The sequence below is a fragment of the Vigna radiata genome, chromosome 6, assembly GCF_000741045.1.
Source record: "Vigna radiata var. radiata cultivar VC1973A chromosome 6, Vradiata_ver6, whole genome shotgun sequence".
In the NCBI taxonomy this organism is placed as follows: Eukaryota; Viridiplantae; Streptophyta; class Magnoliopsida; order Fabales; family Fabaceae; genus Vigna; species Vigna radiata.
This window is the reverse complement of record NC_028356.1, coordinates 10,225,284-10,248,764: the sequence shown is the minus strand read 5'-3', so window position 1 is coordinate 10,248,764 and position 23,481 is coordinate 10,225,284. Positions and strand designations below refer to the sequence as shown.

The following is a 23,481-nucleotide window of genomic DNA, read 5'->3' as shown; positions in this document are numbered from 1 at the left end:
TTGGTGGAAGAATAAAATGTCAAATTCCCATACAATACGACGTTCTATTTAATGCTCTCGTGTTTAAAAGAAAAAAGTAAAAATAATTAAAAAGGTAGAAACTTTAGGCGTCTCGTACTAATTCTAAGCCCCTTCAACTTCAACGTAAACTTTGCATTTTATAACAAAATAAAAAAGGAAACATCAAATAATTGGGGTCTGCGACGTGGTTTTTAAATATAACGTTAAGTGTGCCTTGTATTTGACGTGGAAAATGAATGTAAAAACATAACACGGTCTCACTGTTTGTTTGCGCTTCCATTTCTACTTGAACTTTCTTCTTCGTGGACGACTGCGATAAAGAAAGAAGGTTATTTTTAATCTTTTCTGTCTTTGTAAGGTCATTTGGTTCTCATTTCTAAGGTTTACTGAATGTTTTTTGTTTATTTTTAGGCTGTGTTTCATACGTGGTCAGCGAAACTTCATCATTTTCTCCGGTGACACCATTCGAAGTATTTTTTTTCTTATCTTTAATATCTCATACGTATGATGTATGTGCTCATGTTTGTGTTGTGTTTGTCGATTCTGGACATATGATATATGTATAACGATACTATGATAGTTTATTTTTTCCTTCAACGTATGATATTTGTGTTCGTTCATTGTCAGCGAACTTCGTCATCTTCTCTAGTGTCACCATTTCAAGTTTGTTTTTTTCCTTCAATATCTCTTTCGTATGATATATGTGTTTGTGTACGTATACTATGATAAACGTATGGTACGTATTTATTTTTGGTTCTCTACGTAAGTTATTTTTTTTTTGTGGGCTCTTTGTTTTTACAATAGTAGTATTCATCAGCGTCGTATTAGTGAAGAGTATGAGCAAGGGGTTTCTGAGTTCATACTATATATGTTAAAGAACACGCAAAACTAGTGAACGGGGCATATTTTTGCCTTTGTGTTCACTGTCTCAATCTAGTATATGAAGACTCTGACAACATTCGTGATCATATATGTTCGTTTATGGAATAATGAAAAGTTATACAGTTTGGACATGAATTGGGGAGGCTTCTTAACATTGTGAAAATTACATTGTTTTAATTACTTGGGCAATTTATTTATTTTTTCTGTTCTAACTATAATTTACTAACTTCGTAAACAGGTATCACAAGCTCTTGATCAGGTCAGACGGGAGGAGGTGGTAGATTTGTGACTCGGATGCCTGGTGTCACATCCCGTCGGGTTAATGATGAACCATATTCGGTGGAGTTTGATCCTAAAAAAATTGTGGCTATAGGGGAACATGAAACAAAGTTTAAGAGTTACTTGGGCACGCTGGCAAGATTTCATGTCCCTATTCTTGTTGCCTGTTTGGGGTGATGTGTCAGAGGTTGACAAAAATCTACTATGATAGGATATTTTGGTATGTTTAAGTTGTTTTACTTCCATCATTGACTTATTTTCATTGAACATGCTTTAAATTATTTTTCTTTTTTAATAGAGAAATTGGGTTATTCTTGATGATGAGAGGATAAGGAAGAAGATTTTATCCCAAATTGCAAGCCGGTGGAGGGACTTCAAGACGAGAATGACACGTAAATTCGTCTTTGGCTCTATACATAACGACACTCCCTATACAAAGTATAAAATATCTAATGAGGAGTGGGTGCAGTTTAAAGAATCTAGACTTACTCCTGAATGGTAGCTATGTTTTATAATATTTTGCTTAATAAGACAAGATGTTAATTTTGGATTTATGCTTAATAATTTTCATTCTTTCATAGGTGAAAAGGATAGCCGCCCAGGAAAGGCACAAGCTTAATGATACACCACACGTACTTTCTCGTGGTGGTTATGCGTTATTTGAAAAAAAAAATGAGAAAATGTTGAGCTGAGGAGTTATGTCTTGAGTCACCTAATCTAGCACCTCCACCAGCTAGACATGAATTGTGGAAGGCTTCACGGACAAAGTCCAATGGCCAGTTTACATCCTAGTCTGCTCAAGAGATATCCCATAGAATTGTAAGTGGAAACTTTTAACTAATTACCATAGTTCATAAAAAATTATGTAACTTTGTCTATATGTAGGATGAGTTGGTTGAGAAAGAGACTGAAGACAAATTTGTGTCAGAAGTTAGGAAGGACATCCTAGTAGCAGTCACAGGTCGGCCAGACCGTCTAGGTCGTGTGCGTGCTATTGGAGGAGCTACTAGATTGAGGGACTACTTTGGCCCTAAACCAAGAAGCGCACAAGCCATGACTTCGGAATAGGTTAGTAGCATCAGGGAACGAGTGCAAGTCCAATTACAAGAGCAAATGGGAGAACGCTTAAGAACGCTCGAACAAGAACTTGCGATGATCAGACTACAACAACAACAACAACAGTCACAGCAGGAGGACGCCCCTACAGATGATCCTACTGCACCTCCTGTGAGCACCAAAGACTCATGCTCTAATGCAAAATTGTACTGATTACAATATTCAGTATGAGTTTTTGGTTGATGGGGATCCTCTACGCACAATGGCCATCGAAGTACAGCTTGCAGGAGGCTACACCATTCATGGTGTTCCTTTATTGACCACCGACGCGCAGGTAAGGATTGATGATGTTAGAGACTCCCAAGCTCGAGTGCCAGTGCCGACAGATGAAATCCAATTCGTAGGGGAGGCCTTAGGCACATTTATAGCTTGGCCTAAGGCCTTGATTGTTCCATATTTTGGCCCACCAGTGGTATTGTATTCTTATTTTTATCATCTTAAATCTTCAAGTTATAATTAAACGATTCCTAACTTCTGTAAATGTGACTTGCAGGTCTACCGACCAGAGAAACAAGTAATGGCTCAACTTGAGGCGCGTGTGGAAGCAGAAGACGATGATCCTCTATCCATATTGATCTCAAGATTATCTCAGTTGAAAAAAGCATCGGTAGCGGTGTAATGGGAGTTAAGAACGTTTGGCGTCGAGTTCCATATTCCATTGTATATTGAATTCAGTGATGCATATGAGCTGATTGGTGGAGATAGAATGTTGAACATTTCATGCATACAACTATGGTGCATATAAGTTTTTTATTTGTTATTTTCCAATTTGTATATTAGTATTATTACTTTTTAATAAATATACTTAACTTTATTCTTATAGGTACATGGACACCATCGCAGTGGAATCAGGTCGGAGGTCAATTTATGGCTTTCTTGAACCTCAGACCATCCAACCATCTAGAAACACATTAGATTCCAGAAAAACATATATGCAAACATGGATGACAGAGTCTAAGAGAAATATATGGCGCCATACATTGATGCGTATGTTTTCCCAATATTGTCAACTTTTATCAAATTTTAATCAATAAACTCACTAGTTTTTGGTACATGATAGGGGCCATTGGCAACTCATGTTGATCATTCCAAAAAAAGAACAAGTTTTATGGTTTTGTTCTCTTCATAGAAGATGAAAGCGAAGTTGAAGTCCTTGATACATACGTAAGTATTACATTCATTCTCATCAATTCATTATGATATTAATAATATTAACTTATGTTTCTAATGTTTCAAATTTTTTTAGAGTTCTGACTAGGACTAGAGGACAACAAATTGATATTATATATCCTAAGGTTGGAATTCGTGGATGAAGGCAATCATCCGAGCAGGAATCAGAGGAGATTGGACTGAGGTAGAAATTTACATTTGAAAATCTTAAAAATATCAATAAACTTTTGACATTAAAATGAATATAATTGTAAAGTTTCCTTCCTTGATTTTGTAACAATTCAACACTACCTCTCCATTACCCAATGCAGTAATAAAGTCGATAAGAGAGGAATGAGTAGGATATTTGAATAAACATTTTAACTAGTTATAGTTTTAGGTTTCTTTCCTTTCATGATAGTAGCATTTGCTTACTTGTGCAGCTTTTTAACTGTGAATAGATGTATACTGTGAATAAATTATTGAGAATAGATGAATACTGTGAACAGATGAATGGAAAAGTGGGTTCTTTTAAGTTTTGATGGTAGCATTAGCGTCTTTTACTTTTACTATTTAATTGGAATTGATGAATTAATGATAGCATGGTTTAAATTAATTAATTTTGTGCATTTAGGAATTGGAAAACTGGTTTCTGTATTTCAGGTTTGGTTAAATGAGCTAAAACAAATGGAATTTAATAAAAAAACATTGAAGGTAACATCATTTTATACGTTGTTCGACGTTAATATATGTATCTTAACGTCCATCAAGGCGATGAGTGACGTTCATATAATGCAGTGGATAACGATAATAATAAAACGGTGGGCGAGGATCTCTATGGCTCAGTGATAGTAACGTCGACTGTAAACATGTTCGACGTCAACCTTACATCAGTCAGCTTATAACTGACGTCAAATATTCCTTCGACGTGAATATTACGTCAACAATCTTCTACGCCATCGTCAACATTACGTCAGTTCCCCTGACCATATGACGAAAAATCTTTCTTTAAAAATAAATATTTATTCAAATATTGGACGTCAAACTCTATTCCATACAACGTACCTTAATGTCGATCTACATAAAAGATGTTAACTTTACGTCAATTACCTTTGTATTTGACGTAAACGAGTTCGATTAACGTCAACCAGTAATATTTGACGTAAATTTTCGTCACCCACTATAATGTGGAAATCATATGCGTTGTTAAAGGCAAAAAATAATCGATGTAATAGGCTGTTTTTGTACTAGTGCATATTTCATATTTATTTTTAACTTGAAATTATTTATGAACGTCGATATTTACAAGGTATACATTGAAATTTGTATATTTGCCATCACCTCAATTACACAATATGTCTCATTCAATTTCCAATTTGATCAAATTATTATATTATATAGAAAATCAAATCAACATCTTCTCTTGCCAAAGATGATAAAAAAATGTTGAAGAAGCTTGCACAACTTGAAACTTTGCTTAATAATGCTCCAATGAGAAAAACAAAAAACAAACATCATAGGTCACTTCTAGGGTTATTATATAACTATCCCATATAAACATCATAATGAACTTTCAAATATTATCATGATAAACAATTGGGCTCATTTATACCCTTTAAAATGTAAAATATAAAATATACTTACAAATTTTTATTAATATGCGATGATATGATTTTACCATCAAATTGTGCTTTAAATGGAAATGAACCAATTATTTTGCATTGTATTCTGTTTGTGATTGGCTTAAAAATTTGTGCATGCTTAAATTCATTATATAAAGTTGTTTCAACAAGCAATTCATCTGTTGAATCACTTCTACACAGTTTTTGGTTTAAAGCCACCAAATTAGAACCATTTTTTTGGTGCAGAATTGTTTCCAAGTGTTGTTTGAAATTTTGCATTGTTTAATTTTCAATTCTGGATTGACAAAAGCTTGTTTAGTGTTTCCAAACGAAATTACATGATCAAAGAAGTAGGGGTGGACGAACTGCACCACATTTAACTGCACTATGGAAGTTTATAGTTAACTATATACCAGTTCAGGAAAAATAGTTTAGAATAACTGAACTGAACTAAAATAGTTCAGTTACACTGCAATACAGTTCAATAAACTAATCTTATTCACAATCTAAGATTAGCTTTTAAAAAAATTACAATCCATCAAACAAATTACATATTAATTAAAGTGTGTTTAATGTATATCTTTTCTCCTTTATTTTTTTTTCTAGTAGCACATATAACATTTAAAGAAACAGTGCACTTAGTTGCCAATCAATTTGTAAATATTTTTAATTCAAAACATTTTATTCTTTATAACAGTACTAAGTTTTAATTTAATTTTAAATATATGATTCACAAAATTTGATATTTTTTTAACTATTCTCATTATTTATTTCAACTATGTTTGTCTCTCGTCATTCTTTCTTTCTGAAAAATATTTGGAAAATATTTTTTTATTAAAAGTGTGTATAAAAAATAAACTAAAATAATTTTGTGAAACTTTATAAGATTTAAACCACACCAACCCTCCCATATATAAATGAAATTTAATATTGTATATCAATAGTATTATAAAATTAAATTACATATATTATTTTCAAATATTTTTGTATAAAACTTTTAAGACTATTACTGATTTTGTTATACACATTTTAAATTTGTGTCTTTCTATTAACTGTCTTAAAATTACGAAAAAAAATTCTATACCAATATATAATATAGGATTATCATTTCATATTTTTAATTTATTTTCTTAATTAAATTTTAAAATTATAAAAAAGATAAATAAAAATTACACATATGTTAAAATAAATATATATTATAAAACATTTATTGTTGTTATGTTATTTTATTTTTTTTAAAATGTATATACAGAATGTCACTTTCCCATTAAAATATAATAATAATAATTCTTCTTATGTTATATTAAAAGTTAATTTATTTCTTATAGCTATATGTTTATATGCATAACAGAGAAGGAAATTTTAAACAATAAATTCGTATAAAAATAGATAAATCACATCATAATAGGTAATAAAATAAAAGTTAGAAACAACATTAAATAAAAAATTACTACATAACAGATTTAATTAGTTGTGTAAAAGATCACTATGATATCACACTTAAAAACAAAAAAAGAACATATAAAAAGAAAAGAAACAAATTTATTATTATCCACATTTAACTAGTTAACTGCAGTACAAACAGTTAACTGCATAAAGTTCAGTTTTTTTAAACTGAACTAAAGAATAAGTTAATTACTTTTAAGTATACTTTAGTTCAGTTTTTTTTTTAGTATAATAAAGTATAGATAACTGTAGTTCAGTACAGTTCAGTAAATTTTGACCAGCCCTACAAAGAAGTGTAATCAAGTCATAAAAAGCAATTAAAACCGTGCAATCCAGTTTTGAAGCCCAAAAATCAGAAAACACAAAATTTGTATTTCATTGGGGCATTTTATCAAACACTTTTGTAATTTATCATCAGTTTTCCTGAAACTTTTTGATATGTGATTTGATTTTTCTTACTTGTTTAATCTGTTTTAGTGCCTTTCCTAGGTTCCTTTGGTGTCCCTCCATTGATTCAATGCTTAAACTCAATTAAATTCAACTTGTTTGGCTTCCAAATCATACCACCAAATCTGGTTCGTGAAATTGCAAATCTGGTGCAAAAGTTGGTTTTTGTTGACTGGTTTGATGTTTGCTTTGGTGTTGTGACGTATTGGTGAGGTGTTCAAGGTGTAGAAACCTTTCTCCAAGAGGGTAGCATCCTAGAAAGTGGAGAGATTGTAGAATTGGCCAAGGGAGTTGCTCTCAAAGTTGTACTCTTGCTTTTGAATTCAGCAGCATTTCATCACCTCTGCACCAACCTTTTCAAATAGTTTGGAGCTGCACACAATCCAAATTTTTCATCTTACTATTTTGTATCATTTTAAGCACAATTTCAAGAGTTTTTACAGCTTTGTATCATGAAACATTTGAAGTTTACTTGCTTTTTACATTTGCAACTTAAGTAGCTCTGGAAAATGCTCTTTAAACAATTCCAAGTGCACAATTAAACATTGTAATAACTTAGTTTCCACTTCTTAGTGTGAAAATCTTCCCTTTATCCTCATATTCTATCGTAGAAAAGGGGAGGATAACACTATCTAATACATTTCTTAACGCACTTCTACCTAAATTAATGTTTATTAAAAACTACAAAATTGTGAGTAAGACTTGTTAAAAAATCCTTCAAATTCAAAATTTTATAAGATAACAACATTATTTAGCCGTAACAAAGAAAGCGGAAACTAAAAGTATATCATTTGGTTTTGAAATGATCTCTATAGATATCAGGTGCATCTTTTGGTAACTTTCACCTTCAACCCTTGTTCAATGGTAAGCAACATAGAGACCCTTGCTGTTATAGGATGACCATCAACCACCTTTATCTAAAACCTCCAAAGTATAGCAACTGCAACCATCTTCATTTCAATAAAAGCAATCTCCTTACCCAAACAACTTCTAGGGCCTGTATTGAAAGCTATGAACTCGTGAGATGGAATTTGTATAAACTCTCCACTTTCTGAAATCCATCTCTCACAGTTAAATTCCATGCAATCATGTCCCCATATTTGTTCCATTCTTCCCATTGCATACAAACAATATAATATCATGGTATTTGGACTAACATGGTGTCCACTACGAAGTGTATCTGATTTCATTGCACACTTGTCATCATAAGGCATAGTAGGAAAAACCTCAGTGCTTCACATATAGCTCCATGGAGATAAGCTAACTTACCAAACTCAATACCGGAAGCAATCCAAGTTCCATCTTGGTGTATGCAATTTTCTTTTATCTCTTGAAGAATTTTAGCTTCTACATGTGGATGACTTCAAACCAACCAAAATAACCAACTAAGACTCGAATTGATTGTGTCACTTCTAGCAGCAAAAAATGGATACAGACACTACAATATAAAGCCTACAAACATACTATTGGGCTACAAAATTAATGATAAATTGGCTATATCCTAATTGATATCAAATTGAATCACAATCATAATTCATTCAATCAGATTAAAGTTCCACTGCACACACCACATTGAAATTGAAACATTATCATCAGTCTAATATTCAACGTATTAAACAACAATTACACACAACAATAGAGTCATCAAAGCATTCACATGAACAGAACACTAACCCTTACTGCAATCCCTCAACGCAACAAAGTAGCGGGAACACCCTCTCTACTCCACGGCAGTCGTAATAAAATCCCCAATCACCGTCCACCAACACCCTTCCATGAGAATCACTCAAAAGAAGCTCCAACCGTACCAAAAATCAATCAACGAGCCGCCTTAGTCACCAACTCATCCTCACACCATCAACGCCACACACTGTACCTCCACACTACCACGACTGAATGAAGAAAGACAATGTCGAAAGACAATCGTTTATAATGTTACGAATTTGTAGAAATTGTAAAATATATTTCTATCTTATAATATTTAATACCGTTTAATTAAAATTGAAGAGGTAAGATTATGAAAATGAACTAATTTTGTTCATAGGTACAAATAAATCAATTTATGTAATTTAATTTACTTTTTTAGCTACTTATAAATTTTTGTAGTTGGGATTGATTTATTATGACTTCATGAATTAAGTGTTAACTTAGTATTAACTTATTTTACTAAATATTAATCATATTTAGAAAATAATATTATAAAGACTAAATACAAATTAAAGTTTTAATCTATATAGTCATATTTAGAAAATAATATTATAAGTAACATGACATACTGGTACAATATTTGAAAAGAAATTAATACAGAAGGTTTTAAATATTTGAAGTTGTTTAAATTTCTTTAACTTGTTTTCTTCAATATTTTTGGAGGAAGTAATTGGGAATATCCACATATATGCAACATGGAGTTAGAATTAAACTTTTGAACTTAATTTAAAAATATTGGTACAAATATTTTTAATATATTTAAAAGATAAATAAGTTGGGTAATAAAGTATTAATTTTAAAAAATTGATATGTTTAAATATAGCTTCAATTTCATAATTTTAAATAAAAATATATACATATATATAATTAAATTTTAAATATTATTTCGTGATTAATATATCTTTAATCAATGACTCTACTTTCATAATTTAATCCCGTTAAAATATTTAAATAAAATTCATTATCAATTATTAGAAAATAGTAGAATATGTAGAATGAAATTTATATTCATGTATAAAAATGAATAATTAAACTATTTATTTATAATATAAATATTTATTAGTATTCTTACCGAATTTGGCAGACGGTCTTAAATGTAAATTAATATGATTGATATGTAACTAATTTTCAAATTACTAAGAAAATTAAAAATTTTATGTTTTCGATATTAAGTCAGTATTTAAACTAAAAAAGTATGGTTTTAGAAACTAAATTATTGATCACTAAAATAATAAAATTAGTCACTAATTCAATTAATAACCAATTTAAAATCCAATAATCATAAATAACTAAAATATTAGTAGTTTTCTAGTTTTTGTCAGATGTCAATCTATTTCTTTTACATCTAAAAGTCCAATATTTAACCATTAAAAATTCTTCTTTGGACACGAAAAGAACAAAATTAATTTTAATCACTAAATCAATACACAACAAATCAATAATTATAAAAGATAATCCATAATCAATAATATATACAAATCACAACCAAGCACACAACAAGTTTTTAATACTATATATTACTCAAAGAAACAATTTCAAATTTCAAAAAAATAATATATACAAATCTCAATCTAACAAACATTAAATTTTTAATATAATATTATATTACTAAAACAAACAATTTCAAATTTAAAAACATAATACTATATTACCATAAAATATCCTAAACCCGTACATCCAACAAAATAAAATATACAAAAAAAAAAAGAGTTAACAAAAACCATAAACAAAATAAACAAGTGAATGAACCAAAACATAAAAATAACAAATGAGTAATGATACTTTGACACCCAGAATTTGACAAAATTTTGACACCACCACGTGTCAAATTCTGGGTGACATGGATTATGAAGTGAGTGTTAGCAAATTGATGAAGATGAAGTTTTGATGATGTCCAAATCAAGTCAAGAGAAATGAAGATTCAAGAAGATCATTTGAAGACTTGCTTTGCAATGGAAAGTTTTTGTAATAATTGTAGTTTATTGTCTAGAACTTAAATTTTCATTGGTTTTGATTCCATGTACTTTCATACTTTGGAATTGATGTTAAGAGTCAAAATCGCACTGTTTTAATCAATTAAAAATAGTATTAATTGATTAAAACAAGTAAAAGCTGAAAACTCAACTTTTTCGGTTTATCTTGATTTGAGATAAGCGACTGGATGTAGGATTGGTAAGATCCGAATCAATATACAAATCATCTGTGCAAATTTCTCTAAACCTTACTCTTGTTATTTATCTTTATTATTTGCGTAGTAAGATAAATTGAGTAGAAATTAAAAGGCACACGTTTATATTAAAATCCCTCTTGGTTTGTTATTCCATGCAAACCATTCCACTACAGCCGCTCTTAAAGTGGGAGGGGTCTGAAGCTTGGTTTTCATTTTCAAATTTGAAATTGGCATTTGAGAGATTGGGAACAAAAAACCTAGAGAGAGAAGCTCCCACTCCAGCGACAAAAGCTCCCTCGTTGTTTCCATCGTCACGCACCGTTCAACGGTTACTGGATTGCCATCCGTAGCTTTGCCGCCGATTGGAAAGTGCTCAGCCCCCGAAAACGCCGATTGGAAAGTGCTCGCGTCTCTTCCCACCGTTTAACGGAAGCACACCGCCCTTTGCCGATCAACATACCACATTCTGAACATATTCTGTATAAAATAAGTCCAATAAGTTTTAAAAAAAGTTGGTTCAATTAAAAAACAAGGCAATTTTCAAAGTTGACCACCGTGTGTAGAAAGTTTGTCTGAACTACCCACTTATTTGCACTTTACTCCCAAGTCTATTAATACGCATTGAGTGTTAACAATAATTCTTCCTTGACCATGTACATCCATATACTTGTGATCATCAATGGCTAAACATCACTTCTGTATCCAATAAGTTCAATAAGTGTTAAAAAATGTTGGTTCAATTAAAAACCAAGGTCATTTTCAAAGTTGACCCCCCTGTGCAAAAAGTTTGCCTGAACTAACCACTTATTTGCACTTTGCTCCCAGGTTTGTTACTACGCATTGAGTGTTACTAATAATTCTTCCTTTGCCATGTACATCCATATACTTGTGATCATCAATAGTTGAACATCACTTCTGTATCCAATAAGTCCAGTAAGTGTTAAAAAAGTTGGTTCAATTAAAAAACAAGGCAATTTTCAAAGTTGACCACCGTGTGCAGAAACTTTGCTTGAACTACCCGCTTATTTGCACTTTGCTACTAGTTTTGTTACTACACATTGAGTGTTAACAAATTCTTCCTTGGCCATGTACATCCATATACTTGTGATCATCAATGCCTAAACATCACTTCTTCATCCAATAAGCCAATAAGTGTTAAAAAAGGTTGGTTAAATTAAGAAACAAGGCCATTTTCAAAGTTGACCCCTGTACAGAAAGTTTGCCTGAACTACTCACTTATTTGCCCTTTGCTCCTAGGTCTGTTACTACACATTGAGTGTTAACAATAATTCTTCCTTGGCCATGTACATCCATATACTTGTGATCATCAATGCCTAAACATCACTCCTTTATCCAATAAGTCCAATAAGTGTTAAAAAAAGTTGGTTCAATTAAAAAACAAGGTCATTTTCAAAGTTGACCTCCATGTGCCGACAAACCTAACTAACAATTTCATTTTATGCCGACAAACATAAAACATAGATCAATGTAATTAAAGCACTTTCATGCAATCCAATTAACTTGAAATTAATGCCAAAAAATAAATGTTTATACATCAACATCTTAGGTAATATTGACATTTCATATTGTACTGCAACATCCAACTAAGGTTGTTAACATAAAAATATAACTACAACTTATTGAATAACTCATTTTTTTCTTCTACCATCTGATGTAAATGGATTTCTCTTCACCATACTCTCGATCCTTCTTCGGGGTGCAACCTTCATTCGATTGTACATTGTGCTTTGGTTGAGTTCATCCTGACCTTCACACCCTGGTGTTTCTTGCTTGTTCAATGGCACACCATATTTTTCAAGAGCTTCTTTCACTATAGCATAAGAAAGCTCTTCTTTCGAAACCCCAACATCAACAACAACCTGAATAAGTTAACAATTTTAATCATATCAATCATGAAATATAAAAAACATTTAACCAACACATTGCTTAAATCACAAACAACCTGAATAAGTTAACAATGTTGTACCAATTAAAACATATCATTACCACAATTTCCTATGAACTTCATCAATCTAACCACATCAAGCACCACAACTATTTTTAAACAAATTATTACCTACTTGAAATTACCACTTTATTTACTCAAACATATTTTAAAATTTACTAATCTTTACCATATAAAATTCAGCACCTTAATAATTAATTAATAACACTATTTAATGGTTTATTTACACCAAATTTAAGTCTAATGTTTAAATATCAATTACCAAAAACCGAACAACACACAACTCCACAACCCCATTTTCTTTACCTCCAAAACCGCACACATAGCAAGCTTCTTCTTTTTTTAAAACAAAATACTGCATATAAATTTTCTACACTTATGGACCGACCATACACACTCATAGGCTCCATAATTTTACTAAAATGTATTGCATCTATGTAACCAAAAATAAAAATCCGATTCTTGTGACCTACTTGTCTACAATCACTCAAAATCATTTCAAAATATACGACCAAACTATCTTTACCTCAATATTCATTTACTAAGACCTTTTCTTTTCATGGCCAATAATTATCCATCATCAATACTTGTATCATACTTCCTCTAAAAAGAACAAAGGTTTATTATTATGAAAGACAGGTTTATTCTTATGTCAAAAATCATCATAAATAATTATGGCCAATTCTCTTGAAGTCCTATTCACTATGTATTGCAGGTTAATTTTTTAACCAAACCATTTGCGAATTCGCAAAGCAAAATATAGAAAGGGTTAGATATCAATGCATGATCTAAACTTCTAAACTAAAGTATTAAAAGGAAAGTTCTATCTCTTGACCAAATTGTTGGAACAATCGGTATCGATCGTAGATAGAGTATAACACAGCGGAATAAAACTTAAGTTAGCGGAAAGCGTGTTCAGTCAACTTTTTAAGATTAAAATGGTCAGTTTATAAAATAAATTTTCTAAGAGACAATTTATCGAACAGTTGATGTGCAAATGAAAATAACAAGTGCAGGGAGTAAAAAAATCACACAAGTAATTTTTATACTGGTTCGATTCAAAAGAATCTACGTCCAGTCGTTAATCACTATAAAAAGTGATTAACAGTTCCACTAAAAAATTGTTTCACAGATTACAACAAATAGTGAATAAAACTGATAAAATAAACCTTCCTTCGACAAACGAACCGGAAGATGAACACTCTGCCAACTCGAAGAGAACTGCCCCGACTATCGACACACGAAACGCGAGCTTCTCCTATTCACGAGACCAGGCAGAGCACCTTGCTAACTCGAAGAGAACCACTTCGACTATCGACACACGATACGCGAGCTTCTCCTATCCACGAGACCAAGCAAGGGAACTTGAACTATAGCTTTTGAGAACTTCCTCTGACAAACAGTATTCTGAAATAGCTTCTGTTCAACAACGTTGCTTCTGAAATTTTCAGAAGTCCAATATATAGCCATCTACTCAGAATATCAAAGGTCAAGTCCCAACTGCTACTAATAATCGATTATTGTAAGTGATAATCGATTATTCAAGTCCGTTACAGGTTTTTCAAAATGTGATAATCGATTGTGTGAGGTGATAATCGATTATCCTGAAAGACTCTTGATAATCGATTATTGCTGAACATAATCGATTATTTCAGTACAAAATACAAGTTTTACAAAATTTGAAGACTTTCCTATTACACTTATTTTCTACAAAGTGCTTTTAAACATTCCTTCAGGTAAAACTTCTTGTAGCATCATCGAAACTAATTTCTTCAAGATTTACCAATGCTCCTTATTGGTAACACGAACTTCTTTATTGACCATACCTATGCTAAACCAAATAAAATTAAAAATAAAATAAAAATAAGACTCATAAAACATAACAATCCCTAAATGGTAAAAAAATTTAAAAAACAACTCAAACTCATCGAACAATAACAGAGGATTGGTCAAAGAGATGGGAACCTTCAAAAACCAATTCTATGGTGGTTTTGACGTTTGTTGATACTTCGAAACGGCGGAACAACAGCGAGTAAGGCTTCGGTGAACGGTGGCGGTCCGGTGAATGACACAAACTCTACGAACAACCGCTTCTGCTACACTTGTGGATGGGAGCACTTTCTCTCTAGGGTTCTCTCTCCAAGCCAAAATGAAATTATATTTTTTGAAATCCAAAATAAAGCCTACAAAATGAATCTTCAGCGGTCCTTGCATTCCACATCATTTTTAGTTTTTTTAAATCTTCTCCACCAATCACATGCCAACACGTGGATGGTATAAAATGTTTGTCAAAAGATGGGGTCAAAGTAACATTATCCATAACATAATGCAAGAAGAATGAAAACTTACGGATTGATGGAACAATGAGTGAAACGAAGAAATGAAAATTGAGTAAAAACCAAATCAAAATAATAGATTATGAAGGAAATTATCCAAAAATGTTAGAAAAATATCAAAATTTTGTTTACAAAAGTTTAAAAAAAATCAACTTGCAAACAGTGGAAATTATTAGAGAAGAAAAGAGGGCCGAGAACAACCATTGGTAGTTAAAACAGGATTAACAGGTGGACGGGGAAGACGAGTAAAAGTGGAACGACATGGAAGATGAACTGAAACACTTGCGCTTGGAAGTGTGTGGACCTTTAATGATGCAATATCAAAAGTAGAATCGCATGAGACTCTTCTTACAAAGTCATGATAGAATTTCTATTATAAGGTCATCAGTATGTCAAATGATTTTCTTCCATGACATGAAAATCTGCCATGACATAATTTCTCGTATGATAAAAAATTTTGGGGCAAAAATTTTTGTAATTAAATATAATTTTTTTTGCATAAAATTTATAGATAAAAATTAATAATTTATTCAGTACACATATTTTTATTTTAGTATAATAAATAGAAAAGCTACAATCTTATATTATAAACTTAATTCTGCTAATTTTATTAATAATTAATCACAATTTGATTTTAGTGATTCACATGCATTTTTATTTTTAAAATGAAAGTTAATGTTGTTATACAATTAATTTTTAAAATATTCTTTATTTCTTTATTATTTGTACTGTAAAATTTAGGGTTAAATATGTTTTTCGTCCCTTAACTATTACACGATTTTGGTTTTAGTTCCTACTCGAAACTTTGATGGTTTTTAGTCCCCATAGTTTTGAAACTCTTACTATTAGTCCTTAAAATTGGATGACGTTATCTTTTGTTACATGTGGCAAACGGCGAAGCCACGTCTTATGCCAACTCTCCTCTTCACTCCCTCCACGTTGGTTGTGCTTCAGAACTTCGTTCATCTTCTTCACCAAAGCAACCATGGTTTCCCTTTCAGCGTTTTTATCGTTTCCTTGAGCCGAAATCAAAGGATCCAGATGTGGCGGTACCTCCTATTGATGACACACTCAAGAGAATTACAGAGCCTGACGCAGACCTGCTTTTGCAAAATAAATCTATAATAGACTCATTTTGCAGGTCTTTCGAGCTTAAGGGACAATCGTTGCTGAGAAGGGTTAAATATGTTTTTAGTCCCTATACTTTGGGGCGATTTTGGTTTTAGTCCCTCTTTCAAACTAAGGTACAATTTAGTCCTTCAACTTTAGAAAACTCTTGTTTTAGTCCTTTTTACCAAAATTTTTTAACTTTATTTGTTGTTTCAAGCACGTTTCATTATAACATTTGGATTGTTTACACTATTTGATACATTTTTGTTTCAATGTTAACTGAGAAACGCGTTTGAAACAACAAATAAAGTTAAAAAAATTTGGTAAGAAGGACTAAAACCAGAGTTTTCTAAAGTTAAAGGACTAAATTGTACCTTAGTTTGAAGGAGGGACTAAAACCAAAATCGTCCCAAAGTATAGGGACTAAAAACATATTTAACCCTTGCTTATGGTCTTATTTTTCAAGCATCACCTCTATTCTAGAGTCTCCTTGTGTCTGTAATTCTTCCTTTTCTTTTCCCTCTTTGCCAATTTTAAACCGCCTCAAAAGAAAAAGTTAAATCAATTAATAAATAATAGGAATAAACAATAGTGATACAATTTCTGAAAATCTAGACATAAAGGTAGCGCTGAAACGGAGGAAGAGGGAAGAAAAAAGTGTTTACCTAAGAAAGGGAGAAAGATGCTCAAGCTTTTCAACAAAGGAAGGGATAGCCCCGCTGACGCATCCCCGCCCTCCTCTGCCGTCGCCGTGCCATCTTCTTCGACGGCATCTCCGGTCACCGGCCCCGCCAGGCCCATACGTCTCGTTTATTGCGATGAGAAGGGGAAGTTCCGTCTCCATCTGCAGCTATGATATTTAGAACAACAACATCAACCCAAGATTTTGAAGCCTTGATTTCCTGCATAGATAGTCCTGATTGGGGGGTAAAAGCTATCAATGAAATGAAAAATAAAATATTTTACCTGGTGGAGGACTCTCACGAAGGTGATAAATATCCTAAAGTATTTGAATGTTTAGTTGTCTTTCGCAAGGGTTGCATCCTTGAGTAGGTAATCATCTCCCTTATTCAAGATGGTTAGGAATTTTGCTATTCAACGCTTAATCATCTCCATTAATGTTAGGATTTTCTTTCCTTTCTTATTTTTTTTAATTTATTTTTATACTTCGTTTATTGTTCAATTTTCATTGTCGGGTTTGCAAAGGTTGTATAGTTAAGGTTGAGGTGTGTTTGAAAGAAAGAGCAGATTTTGAATCTGGGTGTTTTTTGGATGGTGCAGAATATGGATGTGAAAAAGGGTCTCTGATTGCGATATTGGTGATGGCCATTCTTAGGTTTGGTCTTGGTGAACCCACTACTTCTGCAGTTGCCAATGCAGCTGCTGGCTTGGATGAAAATGGAGACTTAGAGAAGGAACAATGCTGGGTGTGAAAGAGATGAGAAAACCCAAATGTGGCACGCACTTGGCTCACCGTTAGCCACCTCATACAAAAATTTAACGTCGTCCAATTTTAAGGATTAATAGTAAGAGTTTCAAAACTAAAAAGACTAAACCATCAAAGTTTTAAGTAGGGACTAAAACCAAAATCGTGTGATACTTAAGGGACGAAAAACATATTTAACCTTAAAATTTAAAATTCGTAATTGTATTCTTAATGTAAAGGGAAAATTCTTATGTCAATCACATTATTGAAATTTTTTTTCTACCCTTGATATATAATATTGACAAATTGTATATGTTTGTCTAAAGATATGTTGCAATTGCTTTTCAAATAATTTTTATACTTCACAAATACTTAAAATAAGGGTTTATGAGATTTTTCTATTGAAATAAAGATTTTAAGGAGCGGTCTAAAAAAATTTCAACAAGTTAGTAGTCAATATACACTACTATTTACTGTAATATCATTCACGTGTAATAACTTTCATTTATAGTTCATAATTCATCATGTATAAAATGTCAAAAATTGAACTACATTTGTTAAATTTTTACACTAAACAAAATTGGTTGAATTTCTACTTTTTAGGTCTGATAGAGTTGTAAAAAATATTATTAAGCACATAATTTTTAAAAAATTCTCAATTCTCATGTCAGTAATTTTGAAAAGAAAAAAAAAATTCTCAGATTAATAATTTTGTGGCTTCTTTTTTTAAAAAATAATCATGTAAAATTGTTTAACAACTATTTTCAATTCATTCAATTGTGATTGTCAATCGATCATTTTGTAAAATACGACAAAAAAGTATATGTACCCTTAGCTTGATTTAACTCATCCCAAGAAAAATAAAAGGAAGCAACTCACTCATATTCACTTAATATCTTTTCTATTGAAATTAGTTTTAGAAAATAATAATTATTTTAGAATTAAGAAATCAAAAGTTTAGATACTGTAAATATTTTATATTCTGTTACATTTTTGTTATATATATATATATATATATATATATATATATATATATGAATAAAATAAAAATAAAAAATTTCTTCAAATTTTTCATTTATCATATATTTCCTATGAATTTTAAAATTTCATAAGTCTACATCCCAGTTTCCATCAAATTTCTCATATCAAAATTATCAAAATGCGAACTCGTAATTGAACAAATATATATTCCAATAGATTTTAAACAAAATTAATAAAATAAAATAAAAATTGTATTAATAATATATATTTATATATTTTCTAAATCTAATAATCATAAGCTAAAACATTAGCGAATCTTAGTTACTAATTATTAGTTTTTAATTTAAAAACTAATTTAGTAATCAAATATATAAAAATCAATTTAGTAATAAAACATATTTAGCGACTAATTATTTAAAACCAAAATAGGTATTACAAATTGTTTCAGGACTTAAACATGTTTACCTTTTAAAAATTATGTTTTAAGGTTTGTTATTTATGATTTATGGATTTTATTTAATGGCTTAATTTTAGGAACACATTTACAGTGGTAGTTACTTTTTCTAAGTTTATAAATTGTAATGTTTTCTGATTTAATAAATCAAGTTTTCATTGTTCTCCTTCTTTATATTTTCTCGTTAGTTTCTATTATTTTTGTCCCGTATTAAAAAAAAAATACTTTGCTTTCTTATGAACGTTAACATTAGGAACCAAATTCATAGAATCAATTTAGCAACGAAATATAATAAAAATTAATTTAATGACTATATATGACAGCGTAAGAAGGAGCAGGGAGACACAACCTAGGTAGGAGGTAGTGATTAAAACACACAACCTAGGAGGTAGTGATTAAAACGCACGCACCATTGGACACCGAGGCGGGGAAATCTCACACAAAGACGAAGATGGAGGGCACAAGCAACAGACAACATTTCCCATCGGACTTGGGGGAGATCTCTACATGCGAAAACGAAGGTGGTGGAGGCGAATAAGAGTCAGAGGTGTAAGACTAGCAGCATGGACAAGAGCTTGTTGGGGTTGGACATGAGCAAAAATGGAGAGAAGAAGAAATTTCACACAGTGAAAGAAAATGAAGAAAGAAGTCTTTTTATGTTTTGAGTATAAGAAGAAAAGAGAACCAATGTTAAGAAAAAGTTGTCATTTAGGTTAAACATAGATTTAGGTATGTTAGAAAACTAAGTAGATACAAAATTAAAGTCTTGTTGTATTCGAAAAGACTTAATATGTTAATTTAAGGAGTATTTCTCTCTGCATCTCACCCCTTTCTTCCTGTACCTCCAAAATTACATTTTTCTCTTTCATTTAATAAAAGTCAAACTAGTATTAATGATTTATTAATGATTTCTTAACCACTAACACCCCCTAATTACCAGCAACCTTGTCTGATACTATAAACCCTAACATATGCACCCCCTTCTTCGTTATTCTTACACTCACAAGCATTTCCTTGAGTTCACTGTTTACTATTTCATTATTTTGAGTTGAGTTGATCTGTGGTGGTCATCTGGTGGTGATAGTTGCTGGTTGGTGGGAGGAAGAAGAAGAATGGTAGTGATATTTGCTGGTTGGTGGGAGGAAGAAGAAGAAAGAGCTCGGTCTAGGTTAGTAATGAAACAAACACATTTAACCCCACTTCGTGTTGTCGCCATTTGAACGACGTTTCTCTGCAGCTGCACATCGAGTTGCGCTTCCCCCAACCGCACTTCGTATTGCGATTACGAGGGGTCGCACTACGAAGTGCGTTTTTCCTGTACACATTATTTTGTTCTTAAATTTTGTTATATATGTATTATTTCCTATGTTGTTATGAATGTTGTAGTTATTTTTGTTTAAGCATTTCGTTTTGTATTATAGGATTTATTATTGAATTTGTCCTGTTTATGGATTATGATTTGATGTATATATTAGTTTTAAGTTCCAGTGGTGGTAGTTTTAGTTATGAATGGTCTGGAAGTGTTACTCAAGGTTGGAGAATACCTTCTTGGTAGAATGTGAGCAAGAAAAATTAGTTTACAACTGTCTTGGATGAAGCTACAGATGCAAATATAGCACTTAACTTTAAAAATGGATTTGACGCACCTAGTGAACAGGCAAAAGCCTTGTTTCCTGAGATAGATTTTTCTGCTTTCCTTTGGATCCACTCACCTAGTTATAGACGATGAAATAATCGTAGAATAGCTCACAAAGCCTTTCATATTTTGGTTTTTCAATTGTAATATTTTGGTAGCCTAAGACAACCATTTTATGCAGATATTTTACTCATAAAGAACTTAGATGCTACGTGCTAACTTCTTTTGTATAACTTCATTTGCATGTAATCAATCTCAACACACATTAACTTTCTTTTCTTTATTTGCTGTTAACACGAAATATGGCTTGGTTTATGACAATAAAAGTATTGTTTGGGACAACTTTGTTTTTCAGTATTAGTTGGGTTGTCTAAGTTTTTATTATTATTAGATTTGGTTATAGTTAATAATTATATTAACTTCATCTAACATATTAATATTATATTAATATTAATATATATTAGTGTATGACTGGTTGTGATATATTACACAAATAATATTTTGTAAATATAATTTAGATGCACTGTAATTTGGAATTATTTTGGAAAAAAAATATTTTTAAGAAATATTTTTAATAAAATTTAATTATTAATTATTTATAAATAATTATTTATTATCTGAAATAAATTTTTTTGAGTCAGACATTTATTTAATGAAAAAAAAATACAGTTTTATTTTACGATACCAAATAAACGAATATTAAAGTTACTTATAAATTTATTTTAATAAAAATTTGATATTTGATAAATTTAATGTGTCTTATATATATTTTTAGCATGCAGTTTGAATGTGTCTTTTATATATATATATATATATATATATATATGTTTTCTGTTGGTTACTACTTATAAAATAAAGCATTAAGGTTTGTTTGTCAAACAAAATCTATTTCTGTAGGATCCTTTATTTCCTTAAGGGAGTATAATAACTATTCCTAGGTGACTAAGAAAATATAATTGAATGTTTATAGCTTAACCAACTTATATGTAATTTGATTTTAATTTTGAAAATATTTTTTAATATTTTATTTGTTCTTTTTGTTAAATTTTTGATTTTTTTTAATGTAGGTTGTATTTATTTGTATAAGATGGATAACTATCACTTTTTGATTCTCAAATGAATTCTGATTTTATGTTGGAATTTTCTTCTTTTATAAACGAAGTTGGTGAGGGTGATTACGCAGATAAATTTTCCACTGCTCAAATATTCCCATCACGCGCCGATATGTTTGATTGGGTTCGAAAGATTGCATTTGAGCTTGGATTTGTGGTCGTCATCATAAGATCTGACACAGCAATTGGTGAACCTAGAAGAAAGACATTCGTTGTGTTAGGCTGTTAAAGGAGTGGGAAATATTGGAAGTATAAGCAAGACGTGCAACCTAGTGTGTCTGGCATAAGAAAATGTGAGTGTCAGTTTAAGTTGAGGGGCAAACCTAAAGGATACGGTTGGGTGTTAAAGGATATGTGCAACTATCACAACCATGAATTAGCAGAGACTTTTGTTGGTCATCCTTTTGCGGGGAGGTTAAATGCTGCTGAACAGTCAATTCTTGTTGACATAACTAAGAGTCAAGTTAAAACCTCAAATATTCTTTTGACTCTTAAAGAACATAATGAAGATAACATGACGACTATAAAACAAATATATAACGCGAGATACACTTACAAACGATCTTTGAGAGGGTCGAGAAATGAAATGCAACAGTTGATGATGTTGTTAGATAGAGACAAATACATCCAGCATAATAGATGTTTGGAAGATTCTGACGTAGTAAGTGACCTATTTTGGACACATCCTGATTCAGTGCACTTGGTCATTTCATTTAATATCATGTTCTTAATGGATACGACGTACAAGACAAACAAATATTGTCTTCCGTTGCTTGAGATCGTTGGAGTCACGTCCACTGGTTTTACATTCACAACCGCCTTTGCATTGCTTTCAAGTGAACGCCAAAATAATTTAACTTGGGCATTGGAAATGTTTAAACGATTACTATTGACAACAGAGGGCGGTTCATGTGTTGTTGTCACTAACAAAGACCTTGCTTTGATAAATGCCATTACCAATGTCTTTCCTGAGACATATCATATGCTTTGTACATTCCACATTATGAAGAATGTGAAAGCAAAATGCAAGATGTTAGTGGATAATGCTGAGGCATGGTATGGGTTGACGGAAGTGTGGCAAAATGTGATGGATTGTGAGGACCAGTCCAAGTTTGGTGGTCATGTTTATCATTTTGAGTATGCCTCTACAGCATGGCCTTTATTTTTTGATTATGTGAACCATACCTGGATCATTCCGTATAAGGCACACTTTGTCAAGGCATGGACAAACGAAGTCATGCATCTAGGCAACACTACAACAAACAGGTAATTATTATTGTTAATCTTTTTACTTATGTATTTCATATTTGTTGTCATAGTATTAATGTGTTTTGTCACAAGGTTGAGTCTGCACACTGGAACCTGAAGAGATTATTGGGGTCTAGTATGAGAGACCTATGCTCGTGTTGGGATGTTATGCATAATGTCATTGTCCTACAACATAATAAGATCAGAGCGTCCTTTGAAAAAAGTATTCACTTAATGAGTGATGCTTATAAAGGACCAAGATATAAAAGACTTATTGGACGTGTTTCACAATACCCTCTAGAATTTATTGTTGATGTAGTAGAGCGAGTGAATAAAATAGGTTTGGACAATGCTCGTTGTGGATGCATTTTGA

At 31.4% G+C, this 23,481-nt stretch overlaps 1 long non-coding RNA gene across 1 annotated transcript; it reads right to left on the bottom strand.

Moving 5' to 3' along the window:
* Window positions 1-7,653: 7,653 nt before the first annotated feature.
* LOC106764344 lies at window positions 7,654-8,885 on the bottom strand. Its single transcript, XR_001375901.2, has 2 exons — window positions 8,637-8,885; window positions 7,654-7,959 (listed from the first exon to the last, which is right to left on the bottom strand). It is a non-coding gene; the product is annotated as an uncharacterized LOC106764344 (long non-coding RNA).
* Window positions 8,886-23,481: the final 14,596 nt, after the last annotated feature.